The following is a 16,205-nucleotide window of genomic DNA, read 5'->3' on the forward strand; positions in this document are numbered from 1 at the left end:
CAGCAATTGCAACCACCAGCTGATCGTGGTGATGGACTGTGCCGGGCCCTGTGCTTGCTAGAGCATACAAGAAACTAGTCTGGGAATACCTCAAAGTTTCTTTGGAGATCTCCCTAATCGAACTGCTGGACTCAGAACTCTAATCAAGAAAAGACAGAAGACAGAGCAGATCAATCGTTCATCTCAGCTATATGTTGGCAGCGATATATGGGGCAAACGGAGACTTTATGATGGACCATATCAATCAGTGGACGACCTCATCGAGCGAAACTGGCAGCGATTCATAACCGGAGAACTATTAACACCACTCGAGCACATATCTCAGAGCATGCCCCACATCCGGGACTCGGGCTGGGCGAGAAACCGGGTGGGGCTTCCCCCTCAATATCCCCCTTTACCTCAGATACAAGATGGAAACAATGTGGACATAATAGTATTACCCACTTCCCTATCCCCTTGAACCTTTTTTTTTTCTTTTCTTTTTCTTTCTTTAACTGTAATTAACTATGTAAAGATTGTCAACAACACAATAAAATAGATTATAAAAAAAAAAAATCTTGGTTACCACTAAAAAAAAAAAAAAAAAAAAAAGACTATTATTTCCATATTGTTTCCTTTACGTATCTGAGGTAAATGGGGATATTGAGGGAGAAGCCCCACCCAGTTTCCCACCCACCCAAAGTCCTGGATGTGGGGCGTGCTCTGAGATACTTGCTCAAGTGGTTTTGATAGTTTACCAGTTATGAATTGCTGCCAATCTCGCCACTCCAAACACGATGAAGTCGTTGAAGAATCCACTGTTGGACATAATATTTACCGTACTTATGCCGGGTACTGGAGCTACCCATTCTGGGGGTGGGTGTTGGGGCTGTGAGGTAGCTGTGACATGATCTGATCAAGAGTAGGCTGGGATGAGCCTGCAGCTCACAGCTGAGTTGAAGCAACCCCACAAAGTCCTCCTGGGGGGACTTCCCAGGCTGAGAAAGAAGGTGCAATTAGATGCAGACGGGTGGGGACCGGACTTCAGGTGTAGTGACCAGTTTGTATACAAAGGCCACACGGTGCCACTTGGGGTTGGCTCAGCCTTGTAGGTGGGAGGATTGGAGAAGGGCTGTTTGCAAACTTCTGCCAGAGAGAAGCTGTACTAGGTTTTGAAAGAAAGGTCTCCCTGGCCTGCAGCTGGAGGGAGGGCTAAGAGACCCAGGGTGTGCCAGCCCGCCTCTCTCTCTTAGATCCTCAGCTTGTGCCTTTGAAGGCACCTGTGGAGACTCAGCCCTCAGCAGGTGCCAGAACCATTCCAAAGCCGCAGCCCCAGGGTCCTTCCTGGGCTAGGGCAGAGGCGGGGCTGGGAAAGGAGCCCCACCCTTGCCGCAGGCTACACTCTCGAACTATGCCCCTCAGCCTTCTGAGGACGGACTCTACCCTGCGCGGCCAGCCTGGATTATTTTTCTCCTCCAAATTGGGATGTGACCAGGCTGGGGGTGGGGGGTGGGCCTCTTGTCTCCAGCCTTTCCCAGCCTTGGGTAAGATCCGGGATCCCAGGCTGGAACGCAACAGGCTTCCCTTGTCGCTTCCTGCTCTTGCCCAAGCCTTTGGTACCAGCCAAGTTGTCTGGCCGTGTGGGCGGCAGCTGGGCAGTTCCCGGAAAGGCGTCAGAATCCCTTTGTGATTTCCGACTTGGAGAAGAATCCTGAGAAAAGAGCATGTGAAGGGGGCGCTGTATCAAGGGGGATTTTTACCATGTTTAAAGCCCGTCAGGACCTACAGACTGCCCCTGTTCTTGAAGCTGGGCAGGGGTACTGCCTAGTCTTGCTTGTCTGCATGTTCCCTCTGCCCAGGCTTCTCCATCTGCCATAGACACATGCCTCATTGTGCTTTGCAAGTCACGTGAATGGATATTCAGGACTATTGTTTTGGGAAGACCTATTTATGCTGGGTCCTGAGCTACATAGGAATGGGTCTGTGTGCAGACGGAGGACATATAGGTGAAAACTGTGTATATTTGTGAAGGAACTGGGCAGTGGGCCTGGGTAGGGTGGAAAAGGAATGGATGCTAGGAAGGAAAAGGTGATGCAAAGATGTAGCCTTTCCGGCCTCAAGCACAGAGAAAGCCGTTAGTGGCTATTGAGCAGGACAGAGATACGGGGTTGCTGGTTACAGACCCATAAAAGTCAAGTGCACTGCTCTTCCCTGCCCCTCCGTGCCTGGACAGTTCTTCCCTCCGTCTGGCCATGTAATTGAGGCCAACTTGTTTTTGATGGCCATAGCAACAGCGCTGAGGCTGAGCCGCTGGATTCCTCCCATCTGCCAGTCATCTCGTCCCTAGAAGAGAGGGTGGGATGCATGACTTGCTTTGATCTGATGTAAAATAGCAAACAGGGGCCTGTGGTTGTGCCACACCTCAGGCTTGCTAGCAGACCAGCTCCTAAGGTGTGTCTGGCTGCCTCAAGGAGGCTAACGGCATTGAAGAAGCCCACAGGGCAAGGGGCTCCTGCAGGCAGCCAGCAAGGAGCCGGGCCAGTTCTGTAGCCATGGGGACAGGAGTCCTGCCATACTCCGAGTGACTGAGTGGTCGTGGGAGTGATTCTTCCTCCAACCACGCCTCCGAATGGGGATGGCTCCTTGACTGCAGCATCACATGTCCCCAGATACAACAGTCAAGCACGCTGTACCCAGACTCCTGACTCACAGCAGCTGACAAATGGGTGCTGTTCAAAGCGCAGAGTTTTGTAGTAATTCTTTTGCAGTGATGAGTAATTAATTACCTTTTGACTAGGTTACATCTTCCTTCAACAGCTTCCTGTGTCTTTTCATCTTAGTGTTTTATGCGACACTTTTTAAAAAAGACTTGCTTATTTATCTGAAAGACATACAGAGAGAAAGAGGGAGAAACCGAGAGATCTTCGATCTGCTGGTGCACTCCCCAGATGGCTGCAATGGCTAGCTCTGGGCCAGGCCAAAGGCAGGAGCCAGGAGTTTCAGCCAGGTCTGCCATGGGTGTGGCAGGGATACAAACACATGAACTGTCTTCTGCTGTGTTTCCCAGGTCATTAGCAAGGCGTTGGATTGGAATTTGGGCAGCCAGAATATGAATCGGTGCCTATTTGGGATGCTGGCTTTGCAGGTGGCGGTTTTACCCATTACCCAACAGTGTTGGCCCCCTGACACTTTCTATATGTTGTCTGATCAATGCTGTGCCTTTTTACTCATGGCTGTACCCTCAGAGCCTCACACAGTGCCTGGCACACAGATGGAAGCAAGCCATGATGAGTGGCATGCATCTGTGAATGTTCTTATTGAATCTACAGCAACCTGCTGAAGGGGTAAGTAACCCTTCTTACAGATGAGGTAAAGGAAACCAATGATTAACTCTATTTACCAAAAATGTACTTAACAAAATGTTGGTTACATGTACTCCTTTGTACAGCTTGAACAGGATTTGGTTTTCCAACTTATGCGGATGTTTAAACCATGAAGTCTTCAGTTAATGGTTAATGGATAAATGTTAGTGGTTGGTAGATTAAAGATGGAGGTTTGATTCAATTATGGTAATGAACCTGGTAGGAGATCCTTGGTTCCTGTGGGATGAACTTTGATAAATTTGAGATGAACTTTTTGTGAGAGGCTCTGCAAGGCAAGTGCGGTCTCTCTCTCTCTCTCTCTCTCTCTCTCTCTCTCTCTCTCTTTGGCTCGCTATGGGATCCTCCCTCTGCATGCATTCTGACATCCTCCATTCTCCTCAGACACCGGGCAACCCAATTTTGAATGTGAGTCTCCCAACGCATGAGTTGGAGTAAGCACCTCCATTCCTCTGTTGCCCCTCTCAAGTATGTGTTACGTAGCAACAAAAAAGCTAATACATTACTGTGCTCTTTTAGTGTAACTGAAGGATAATTGAATAACTTGGGAACAGGTGGGAAATTTCACATTTGCATGGCATGACATCTTCATGTAATATTGTATTTTCCAAAAAAACACAACTGTCTTTCAAAAAATCTTTCTGCACTCCTTGGGCGTTCTTCTCTAAATCCTTCCTTAAATCACTTTTAAGCTCCTGCCCCGTTACCATCCTCTTCTCACAGCATTTTTGCCAGATCCTCACCTGTCCCTGCTGTGTGTGATTCCTGCTGTCTCTGACATCACTTTCATCCACTTCACAGAGCCAACATCTGCAGCAAAATGTACAGTTTTGTTTTGCACTACACTTAACGTTAGACTGTGAGAGGTCTAAAGACATCTGAAAACGGGATGCTGTTAAAACCAAAGTCAGTTCCCATTAAACCTCTGCTGGTGGCTCCCAGTTCCCCACCCCTTCTCTGTCCTCTTCCTTCTCTGGGCTTCCCCTCACTCACTCTGCAGTTACCCTTCTCTTCCTTATGGATCCTTAAGCATCTCACACTCGCCACTGCCTTTGCACTTCCTAGGCTAGAATGAGCAAGGGGAAAGGGAGGGTTGAGTGCTGTTTTTCGTATGCAGCTCTCCAATGGATTCAATGCCATTATGCTGATTCCTTCATCGCAAAAGCATTTTGCCTAGATCCACAAAATAGCTGACTCAGTCACCAACATTAAAGCCACTCAGTGTCACCTTTCCAACTCCACCATTTCTTGCTTGTGTCACTTCCTTCTGTGTTAGATAATTTATGGCTGGCTTTTGTCTCTCTCCCTTCTCAAGAATTACGCTCTACAAGGCTAAGACATTTGATCTTCACAGATACATCCCAAGAAGAGTGTCTGGCACACAGTAGGTCTCCAGCAAAGACCGGTGAGGGCATGTCTGTGCCTTTGATGGATCTCACTTCCATGCAGCAGTCTTGTTCCTTGCTAATGCCCCTGGCCTCTTTCCCCAGTGCTCTTGACCTTGTCCCGGCTGATATGACTTGTTGCCCAGTCTCTGCTTGACTCACTGGAGCCTTCATATCACATGCCAGTATTTTATCCTCATGGATTCCCTGCCAAATTACCACATGTGTGAACGTGTGAAATCTTTCTTTCTTTCTTTCTCTCTTTCTCTCTTTCTTTCTTTCTTTCTCTCTCTTTCTTTCCCTCCCTCCCTCCCTCCCTCCATCTCTTCTTTTCTTTCTTTTTCTTTCCTTCCTTCCCTCTTTCCTTCCTTCCTTCCTTCCTTCTTTGGAGGGTAAGTGGGTTGAGGAAGAAAGAGCAAGAAGGGAGCTGATGACAGAATTAAAATTCAGAGTGAAGGAGAGAGAAGGTAGCCATGGATTGTCCTGGAGTTCTCACCCCGGGGCTTTTCAGGCAGCTCAGAAGACAGGGCTGTGAGCCACATACCCGAGCTGGGAGCCGCGTGGCAGAGACAGCCCTGTTGAGTAATGGACCACGCAGTCGCACTGCCTTGCAGAGTTTGCTGCAGTAAGGTTTGTTTTTTACAGCCCAGCTGTCTGTGTAATGACTTCCTTCCCGTGGCCTTGTTCATTGAGGTGTCCCCGAGTGACTAGCTGACTCACCGCATTCCTCTCTGGTTCAGACACGGACCCTAGCGCCAAGGACTGGTTCCTTCATGAAGGGGGACCTTAAGGGATGCCAAGATGAGTCCAGGGATGGAAGGGTGCAGGGTTCCCGTCCTAACTGCACCCTTTTCCAAAAACATGATTTTTAAAAAAAGATATTTCATCAGTTCCATCATTAAGGCATGACCACAACCCTGCGCCACAGCCAAAACAATTATTTGTCAGCAACCATGAGGTCGATACCAAACAGAAGTGGGGCATTGAGGAGCAACGCCCATCCCCTCTGCCTTTCTGCAAGGACGAAGGATCAGAAATCCAAAGGAAAAGGATGGAAACTTCCAGGCCCAGCTGGTGGGAATAACAACTTGCTTAGTCCGTTCTGTGAAATTAGTGGGCTCCTGGCCCAGCGGTCTCAGTTTTGGAGATGTGTTTTGAAGAAAGTCAGCTCAGCGCTGTAAGAAAACAAGCAGGAGACTGTGTCACAGTGTGCCTCTAGTATAGGGCAATTGGAGACAAGGAAAGCATTGGGAAATAAATTGACAAAATAGGAATGCACACCTTAGAATTGTACGAGGTGACAGAAGGTGATGATGGATGTATCTGTATCATAGGTGCGATGGCCAATGTTAAACAGGGAAAACAGAAACAGTAATTTTTCACTTTTATTGAGGTACAATTGACATACACTAAGCCACATCTATTTTTTAAAAATGCTTATTTATTTTTATTGGAAAGTCAGATTTACAGAGAGGAGAGACAGAAAGATTGTCCTTCTGCTGGTTCACTCCCCAGGTAGTGGTAACAGCCGGAGCTGAGCCGATCTGAAGCCAGGAACCAGGAGCCTCCCCTGGGTCTCCCACATGGATGCAGGGTCCAAGGCTTTTGTCTACTTTTCCCAGGCCACAAGCAGCAGGGAGCAGCCGGGATATATTGCATGCAAGGCAGGGACATTAGACGGTAGGCTACTGTGTTGGGCCTTAAACCACACCTTTTTAAAGCATACAGTCTGAGTTTTGACCTGTGTATGTATCCTTGAAACCACCACCATAATTAAGGTGATGATTGTACATCACCCCCAAAAGTATCAAGTCAATCTCTACACATGTGTGTTAAAATGGACCAATGTTTAACATCTACTCTCAGGTTGAAAAGTTCAATAGTAAGTGTCATTCTTATAGACTTCTATATAATAAAAAAATGTTTAGATGCCTCAAAAAAAATCCTGAGAAAGATGCACCAAACTTACTGATGTTCATTGTTGGGAATTATTCCAAAGCTATCTGTCCCTATTTTACTAATGTGCCTGGGGACCTCAGGCATTGCTTGTACCTGTTGACCTGTCATGGTCTTCAAGGTCTGATGAAGGTTTAGCATAACAAACTTGGGCCATCCCAGTTCCTTGCCTTGGTTTCTTTGACTCCCCATTCATTTCCCTCCTCCACTGATTTAGTCCTCAAATGCCTGCAGCAGTAAGGGGCTGGGCTGGGCTGAAGCCAGGAGCCGGGAACTCAGCACAGGTCTTTCACATGAGTGGCAAGGGATTCAACCACATGAGCCAGCATCTGTTGCCTCCCAGGCTGTACATTAGAGACAAATTAGAATCAAGAGCAGAACCTGGACTTGAACTCTAGCACTTTAGTGTGGGACATGGGCGTCCCAAGCAACCTCTTAACCATTGTGCCAAATGCCTGGCTCTTACTCCATTTTCCTTTTAAGGGTCTTCCATGTTGTGTGTTCATTGCTTGGATTGTTGTAGATAGCATTCCACTGAGTCATGAAACCAAAACATATTTAGGCTTTCTGCTGGTGAACATTTGAGTTATTTCCAGTTTGGAAAGCTTATAAATAATGCAGCTCTGAACATTCCTGTAAATGCCTATGGTTGGATCTGGACACACACTTCTCATGGACTTTGGAACAGAATCTTTGGGTCATGAGTTATGTCTCTGCTGCTCAACTTCATAACACAATTCCAAAATGGTGATACAAGTACAAATACAAATCTTACTATTTGCCTCTGGGGCCAGCATGTTGACTATACTAGCTAATCTTCCACCTCCCAAGCACAAGCTTCCCATATGGGTGCTGGTTCTCATCCCGGCAGCTCCACTTCCCATCCAGCTCCCTGCTTGTGGCCTGGGAAAGCAGTTGAGGACGGCCCAAAGCTTTGGGACCCTGCACTCATGTGGGAGACCCTGAAGAAGCTCCTGACTTCAGTTTTGCTCAGCTCTGGTTGTTGCAGCCATTTGGAGAGTAAACCAGTACACGGAAGAGCTTTCTCTTTCTCTTCTTCTCTCTGTAAATCTACCTTTCCAATGAAAATGAATAAATAACTCTTAAAAAAAATTCTGATATAGGACACAGGCATCTTAAATGTGAAGCCAAATGCGCGCCTCCATTAATCTGTTTTGGGGCTCTCTGTTGGGTCCATTTGTTTTTTGTCTACTCTTACACTAATACCTTACTGCTTTAGTTATTAAAATTGTATCATAAATCTTATCAGTTCATTAATTCCTTACACCTTGTGTAGGACTTTTTCAGGAGTATCTTGATTATTCATGGCCTTATTTTAATGTAAGTTTTACATTAAAGTCATCCTGGGGCTGGCACTGTGTTAGAATAGGTTAAGCCACTGCATATGATATCAGACATGCTATGTGCGCAGCTGTTGGAGTTTTGGCTGCTCCACTTCTCATCCAGTTCCCTGCTAATGTGCCTGGGAAAGATGACCCAACTACTTGGGCCTTTGCTACCCATGTGGGAGACCATGGCTCCTGGCTTCAATTGTTGCAATCATTTGGATAGTGAACCTACAGGTGGAAGATCTTTCTCTGTTTCTCCCTGTCTGTAACTCTGCCTTTCAAATAAATAAAACAGACTTTAAGACATAATCATCTTATAAAATTTCATATGATAATCAAGTGGACTTGAGTGGTGAAAATGATAGATGCATAATATTGAGATAAACTGAGAGGCCAGCTAGAGATAATGATAGTTTGACAATTCTGAGTTTTCTAATCTACATTTATTCTTTAATACTTATTAAAATGTTAAGTTTCCTTTATAATGGTCTTAACTTGTCTTATTAGATCCATCTTATAGATATTTGCCCTTTTAAATTTTTTTTACTATCTCAAAAAGTATCTTTTAAACAACACATATCTGATGTTTGCTGGAATATAGTAAGGTGTAGTATACACGAATCTTACTACAATAATGTCTGCAAAAGATCTTTGTTCTTCTCTAATCCCTTCTATTGCTTTGTTGTTCTTGTATCTCTGAGCCAGTGCACACCTCCAGGACAGTGTGGCATTGAGCGTGTCCATCTGGTCTCATTTGCAATCTCCAGGGATGACGTTTAACATCTCACCACTGACTTGCTGTGTTTACCATTATTTGGGGGTATTTATCTCTTTTTGGCTTAGGAAGTTCTCTTTTCTCATGAATTAATGTTAAATTTGATCAAATGGCACATTTATATCTGATAAGATGATCATATAATGGTTTCCTTTTCATTTTGGTAACAGGGTGAATTACTTTTTATATAAAGCTACTGTTTCCTTTCTGGAATAAGGTGCTGGACTTGGTTTATGTCAGTTTTTGGATGTACATATATTCATGAATGACACAAGTCTCTAGTTTTTATATTTCATACTGTCCTATCAATTGCTCATGTATTTGCCAAGGAGTCTGAGTTTTTTGTTTAAATTCAATCTTTAGTATTTTCCTGTCATTCGAACATTTAACCCATTCATGTTTAACGTAATTACAGATATGGTTCCAAACTACTTTATAATCTTGCTATTTGTTTTCTATTTGGCCTACCTAGATTTTTGTTCCTATTTCCTTCTTCTCTTTCTTTCTTTTGGATAAGTTTTTTTCATTATCCATTTCATATTTGTTGCAGTTTTAAAAAATTGTGAACCATAATCAGTATTTTTTTTAAAGATTTATTCATTTTATTACAGCCAGATATACACAGAGGAGGAGAGACAGAGAGGAAGATCTTCCGTCCCATGATTCACTCCCCAAGTGAGCTGCAACGGGCTGATGCGCGCCGATCCGAAGCCGGGAACCTGAAACCTCTTCCGGGTCTCCCACGCGGGTGCAGGGTCCCAAAGCTTTGGGCCGTCCTCGACTGCTTTCCCAGGCCACAAGCAGGGAGCTGGATGGGAAGTGGAGCTGCCGGGATTAGAACCGGCGCCCATATGGGATCCCGGGGCGTTCAAGACGAGGACTTTAGCCGCTAGGCCACACCGCCGTGCCCCATAATCAGTATTTTAAGTGTCCAGTTTACTGGTGTTAGGTACATACACAGTGTCGGGCAGCTTATCTCCAGAGTGGTTTTCATCTGGTAAAACTGAAACTCTGCACCCACTGAACAGATTCCTGTTCCCCCCTCCCCCAGCTCCTGGCAGCTGCCACCATACTTTCTGAACCCATGAAGTTGGCTACTCCTGGTACTGTTTGAGTGGAATCCTCTGTTCTTTGCCTTTTCTTAATTGGTAGATTTAAAAATATCGGTTACCAGGAAAAGTCCTTTAGGACAATTCAATCTCATAGAATTTATCTGAGCAGAGCAGCACCTAGAGCAAGTTCAGAGAGCTTTTCAACAACATAATCAGGCAGCATTTATAGGAAGAGAGGTGATACCCAACAAATTAATTGGCTGCAATCTAGTGCAGGGACTACTCAGGCTGCTTATAGCTTAACTAGTTAGTTGAGTAGCTTACCACTCATCAGCTATGGGGCCTTCTACAACCAGGTCACTAACTGTGAACAAACTCTTCGGTAGTTCGGTCTGTTTGGTGTGTATGCTCACTGCAACTCCTACAAAATTGTATTTGGCAGAGCATGATGTCCCTCAAGATTCATCCTTGTTGTAACATCTGTCACAATTTCATCTCCATTAATGCTGTTATTTCACAGTATATCTTTGTAGTATATTTGTGTTTCTGCTCTTCCTTTGAAAGGTACTGGGTTGTTCCAGTCTTGGCCGCAGTGAATTATTCCGCTATGAAACATGAGCATACAAATACCTCATTGAGACCCGGTTTTGGACGTGGAAGAGATGGAATTCTACTCGTACTTTACTGACCAATGCCAAATTACATGGTCACTCTTCACTCTAAGGTGTATATAAGGAAGTACAATCCTAACACGTGTTTACTGAGAGCTCATGGGACGAGCTCCAGGCTTTGTCCACGGGTTTTTCGGGAAGAGTAGCTTCCTGTTTTGATTGCTACCTTAGAAAGGGCCTTTTGACTGTGCTTAATCAGGAACTCAAAAAAATCATTTCCTGTGTTACGCTTATATGTCTCCTACGAGTCTCCAGTGGTTCTCTGGGGGAACTTACTTTAAGATTGCTCTCCTACGGAAAGTTCCCCCCTTGGCCCACAGAGGTGGTTTTCTAGTGAATTCCATGACCAGTAAGCTGGCCATGATGGTTCTGGGGTAGGAACGTGACTCAATTTGGAAAAAAAAAAAAAAAGTCTCTACTCTGGGATTTTGAAATTGGAATATTTGGGGGGTGGTTAATCTCTCTCTGGATATCTGGAGCTGTATCATGTATGTGGGAGTGGCTAAGTAGACATACTCTTTACTGTAATAACTGGAAGGAGACAAAACTTAAGTTGGCAGGGTTAGTTTCTCTGGCTCTCACCCGTATGCTTCTAGTCCGTCCACGAGCCCAGCTGAGGTCTGGCCTCTCAGAGTGGGTTTTAGTGGGTCTCCCCCTAAAAAGCCTAAAGATAAAGTGTTCTTGTATTTTCCTTAAATTGGTCTGATAGGTTATTGGTACTTGCAGCCAGAAAATTCTCCATGTGTTTTCTGTTTTGGCTTTCAAGACCCCGACAGAGATGCTCACCGGTGTAGACCATTCCAATGAGATAGCATCCAGGTTGTATTTGTAGTACATCAACTCCGTCAGTTTCCTGCTGGAAAAAAAAAAATCACACAACGGGAAGGCAGGTGGTGCTATTATAGGGATCACCTGAAATCTGCTTAACTTTTTACGGGAAAAAAAATCTTCTGCCTTGGGCACGCATTATTTGTGACATAACTGCCAACACTGGTATTAAGTGCTTGTGGTTTTTTTTTCTGCCTAGAATCTCTTTACCGACTCCGCAGTCTCAATGGCGTCTCCCCTGGAAAACCTTCCCCCAAACATGTCCTCCTCTGTGCACCCAAAGCTCGTGGAAAAGGCAGATGATGCACAGATTTCAAATTTCTTTGCACGAAAATAAATTTAGAATTCCACTCTCCATGAACTTTCAGAAATACCTTTGTGTGTCTCTACATGTCCATCTCCTCTGAAACACGAAGTCCCTCTTTGCTTTTCTCTGCGTGCCACAAGGTCTGGGTCAGAGCAGATACTTAGAAAACGTTGTTGAATACATGACATTGCATTGGAGCAATACTTCCCTTATAGGCTTTCACCCCTTCAAGAGATACTTTTTGAGAACTTGCGTATGTCAGCCCAGGCTTCAGGTGCTGGATATGAGCAAAAACAAGCCCCTGCTCTGGGCGACTACTTCACAGGTGACACGCAGGCCATGGGGCTACCAGGAAAAGTAGAGCAGGCACTCTGGAGAAAGGTTTCTTCGCGTTCTCATTTAATCCCTTGAATCATTTTATTGCCTTAGTTAGTAATATTTCATTGCCCCTTTTCGGATGAGATTCACATGGCCAAAGTCACCTGGCCAAGCATTAATCTGCCACATGAATGCAGACCTGGAATTCCAGCAGTATTGGATGCCAGGCGGCTGACTGGAGCTTCCCGGCTCAAGTGTCTGAAGACGTAATGTTAAACAGTGATCAGAAGTTGTTTTGTTTGTATTTCAAACCTGCACGGAAGCCTTGGTGGAATGAAAGAAAAACAGTCTAGCCTGGCGTGGCCCTCCTTGGCTAGGATATTGAGTTCAGAAACCGGGGACCTCTGGGACCGCAGCATCCCTTCCCACTGCCTGCTCCTCTGGCGCCCAGCCCGAGCTCGCGCATGCGCCCGGGGCGAGGTTCGTTCCACGCGACGTCGGGGGGGGGGGAATCGCGCCCGCTCTGAAGCCCCGCCCCCAGGGCGCCGGCGGCGACCTGGGCGGGGGGGCCCCCGGGCCACGCCCCCAGCCGAGCCGAGAAAGGCCGAGTGAGCCCGACTGGCTCCGAGCGCGGCCGAGCTAAGCCGAGCGGCCCGGAGTCGGTTGGTGCAGCTGCGTCCCGGCCGCTCAGCAGTCCGCGGCTCCGGCGTCGACGCCGCCTGCGCGGGGCCTGCGCCGGCCGGCCGCCCGCCGGGAGGGAGGCCCGCAGCGCGGGGAGAGCGGCCCGGCCGCCCGCTGCCAGGTGAGCGCCCGCCGCGGCCCGCAGCCCCGAGTGCCCCGCGGCTGTCAGCCCCCCGCCCGCTGTCCGTGTGTCTCTCCGCCTGTCAGCCCTTGTGTCGGCGCGAGCGCCTGCCCGCCACGCCCGGCGCGCGGCCCCCGGCAGCCCCGGCCCGCGCTGTCCCGCGGTCTTCTCTGTCAGCCGCCAGCAGGCACCCCCACCCCACCAGCACCCCGCGACGCCGGGAGGCTCCGCCCCTTCCCCTCGGAGTCCCGCCCCCCGCCCATCTGTCATCACCTCAGCTCGAGGCCGGCGGCGAGCTGGGGGTCCCCCGGGGCCGGCGGAGCTCAGAGGGAGCGGAGAGGGGGGCTGCAGCGGTGCCTCTCGGTGTAAAAAGAGCGTCGGCTCGACCCCGGGGTGGGGTGGGGGAGGCAGCCTCGTCGGGACTCGAACCACCACCACTCGGGGGTACGGTCGTCCTGGATCCTGGGACCCTTGCCCGCCCGCCCGCCCCGTCGCGGAAACGCGGCACGTGGACCCCGGGTTCCCCGGTGCTCCGAGTGGCGCGGCAGCGGGCTGTGGAGTTTGCCTTCGAGGAAAGCTGTTGGGAAGGGATGGAGTGGGTGGGACGCGGACTCAGGTGAGGCGAGTCCACTGGAGGTGCCTGGTTCGCGTTCCCGAGCCGTGATGCCCCCTGAGCTCGTGGTGCCCCGCGAGAAGCGGAGCGTTAGGTAGGGCAGCAGGGAGGACGGGCCGCAGTGTGTTTCGAGCTCTTTCAGCTGTGTCTCGTGAACACCTAGTGTATATTTAATTTGGTTACGTTCATGAGCCCGTGCACACATCTCCGCTTTGTAAAAAGAGGACAGCGCTCTCCTTTCTTACGCGTGCTTCCTTGTTGCTAGTGTGATGGTTCCTTACTGGCGCTTGGTGTTGCAATGTTTCAAAACCAAGAGAGAAGGTCATCCTGAAACAATTGGTGTTTTTGCCGAATCCTTCTCCACCAGGGAGACAGGGCCAAAAGCGCACTTGGTTAGCTGGAACAACTTCTTCGGCTTAATGCGTTTCTATGAGGCATACAGTGGAAAAACCCAGAAGCGGGCAAGGTAGTATCAAAGAGACTGAAGAAATGAATGAAAAGGGCCCTTCTGTGGCTGCTTTGGAAAGATGGTATCGAAGTTGCTGTAGAGGACAGAGCTACTATGTAATGATAAACGTATTAACCAAGCTGCTTTGTGACCTTGATATATTGAGCAGGCGTTTGATTTGTGCAGTGGTTCATGGCAGGCAAACATTGCATGGGAAGTGTGGTCATTTTTGGAAAAAAATGTTCCCCGTGTTTTTCGTTTTGGTTGTTTTTCCGTATTGAAGTAATATTTCTGATGGGGGCTGCCTCATAATACAGTGGATTATTTTTTTCAAGACGACATTAAGAATTTTCTAAAAAATTCATGCCTAAGGTGGAAAACTTGGAAGATTAAAAAAAAAAAAAAGACCCGCGGTCCTACAATTCAGTTTGGTATTTATCCTTTCAGTGTTGTGTTGCCGTGTATACGTGTTTTTCCTGACAAAGAAGTAAGCTGCCAGACCTCAAGACTGTTGTGTTTTTGTTCTTTCACTCACAGATCATGAGAGACATATCTTGGTTTTACGAGTAGGGACTGTTCCTTTTGTGATCCTTTAAAAAAGTGAGTCCGGAGCAGACATTTTGTCTGTTGGGGTACCTGCACCCCCAGAGCAGTGTGCTTCCTGGCTCCTGCCAGTGCCCACCTGGAAGGTGGTGGGCTCCCGTGCCCAGATCCCTGCCATCGGTGTGGGAAACCTGGCTTGAGGGATGGGCTCTCAGCTGCAGCTGGACCCAGCCTGGCGGTGGCAGGAATGTGGGAAATGAACCAGTGGGTGAGAGGTGTGTCTCTCTCCCTCCCACCTTCATTCTGTGTCTACCTTTCAAACGAAGAGACACTCTTTTTGAAGAACTGAGCAACATCTTGTCAGCCCTGTGCTTTGAGCCACCCAGTCAGTGGCTTGTCCTCTTCAAGTAGGCCTTTGCTGTGGCGCCCAGCTCCCTCCCTGTTGGCACTTGCAGCCTTTTCAGAGGAGTCTCTGTCATTCCTTAAACACTTCAGGCACACTCCAGCCTCAGTGCCTCTGTACTTGCTGTTCCCTTTACATGGAACTCTTGTCCCTGGATGTTACCATGGTTAACTCTTGCTTCTTCGGGCCTCTGCTCAGTTGTCACCTAGCCAGGTGTTCTGTGACCATTCTACGGAATGCACATCATCCTTGTGTGTTCCTTACCCTGTGTTACTGCTGCACCACTTAGAGTGTTTATTTGATGTGTTCTAAGATTAAACATAAGACTGTTTTCATGGACGGATGCTCAGGGCCCAGAATGGCACCTGACCCTTGGTAGGTCCTTACCAGGTGTCAACTGAGTGAACAAACACACGACTGCTGCTATTCATTCACGTGATCTTGCTGGTAGCCTTCTAGATCTTTAAGGAGGTATATTATCAAGTAGATTAACGATCAGTAATCACCTAAAAGTCAAGATGTTCTTATCGGCTCCACTTGTGAGAGGGATAATTTTTACTAATGAGGCTTAATGATCTGAAAGACTTGCAGTCTTAATTTAACTTGAACAAATAAGGGAAGGAACGTGTTTGAATAATGTTACTGGCTTGCTTGCTTCTGCGTGATCCCTTCTGTCACACTGCAAATCTTTGAGAAGTGTAAGACGTCCCGGTTACATTTTGCAGCTGTGATTTCGGTGTGTTAGTGCTTGCGTAAGCCTCGAGCGCATAGGGGGACTTGTGTGTGTGCCCGCAGACGCCAGAGGTGCACGCGTGTGCATCTGGGGAGGTGCTGCTGCACTGACTGATTTCCCTGGCAGTTTTATTCTTTTCATCTCCCTGCTTACCAGCTTGTGCGTGGCATGGCAGGTACACTTAAGGTGGTTTTTTTGTTTGTTTTACTATTTAAATCCTTGACCTCTGAGCATTTCACATCTCTCATGAGGCTCTTGAACTGTTTGAAAGTGTCAGTTTCATCTTTTTAAGGATGAAATAATCTCTACTAAAGTGAATAATTGCACTATGGTTCATAGGAATGGAGAAAAAGTGGGGAAGAAGTTTTACAGAGAGGATACAAATGTGAGTTAAGCTGTAACAGGTTTGAAGTTTAAGTAAGGTACTTTTGATTTTCATGAATTTATTTTTTAAAAAGACTGACTTTTTCTCTTAAGGAAAAGGATCTCTTTGAACATAGTCCAAAGACCTTCCAAAGGCTTGTTTTTCTTATGTTTCAACTTATGTTTCAAATATACAAGGACTTGGAGTGAGAGTGTGTGTGTGTGTGGGGGGGGGACGTAAATAAAAATTTTATCCTTTTATAGGCCGAAAGAGAACGTTTTAAGAATGTGTTCTTATTT

General features: G+C 47.2%; 1 long non-coding RNA gene across 1 annotated transcript in view; it reads left to right on the forward strand.

The window, feature by feature from the left end:
* Positions 1-12,349: 12,349 nt before the first annotated feature.
* LOC131482956 (uncharacterized) overlaps positions 12,350-16,205 on the forward strand; it is a 99,897-nt gene continuing 96,041 nt past the window's right edge. Inside the window, exon 1 of the long non-coding RNA XR_009247426.1 lies at positions 12,350-12,802. This is a non-coding gene — a long non-coding RNA (uncharacterized LOC131482956). The remainder of the gene's footprint in view (positions 12,803-16,205) is intronic.

Source organism: Ochotona princeps, chromosome 22 (genome assembly GCF_030435755.1).
Source record: "Ochotona princeps isolate mOchPri1 chromosome 22, mOchPri1.hap1, whole genome shotgun sequence".
Taxonomy (NCBI): Eukaryota; Metazoa; Chordata; class Mammalia; order Lagomorpha; family Ochotonidae; genus Ochotona; species Ochotona princeps.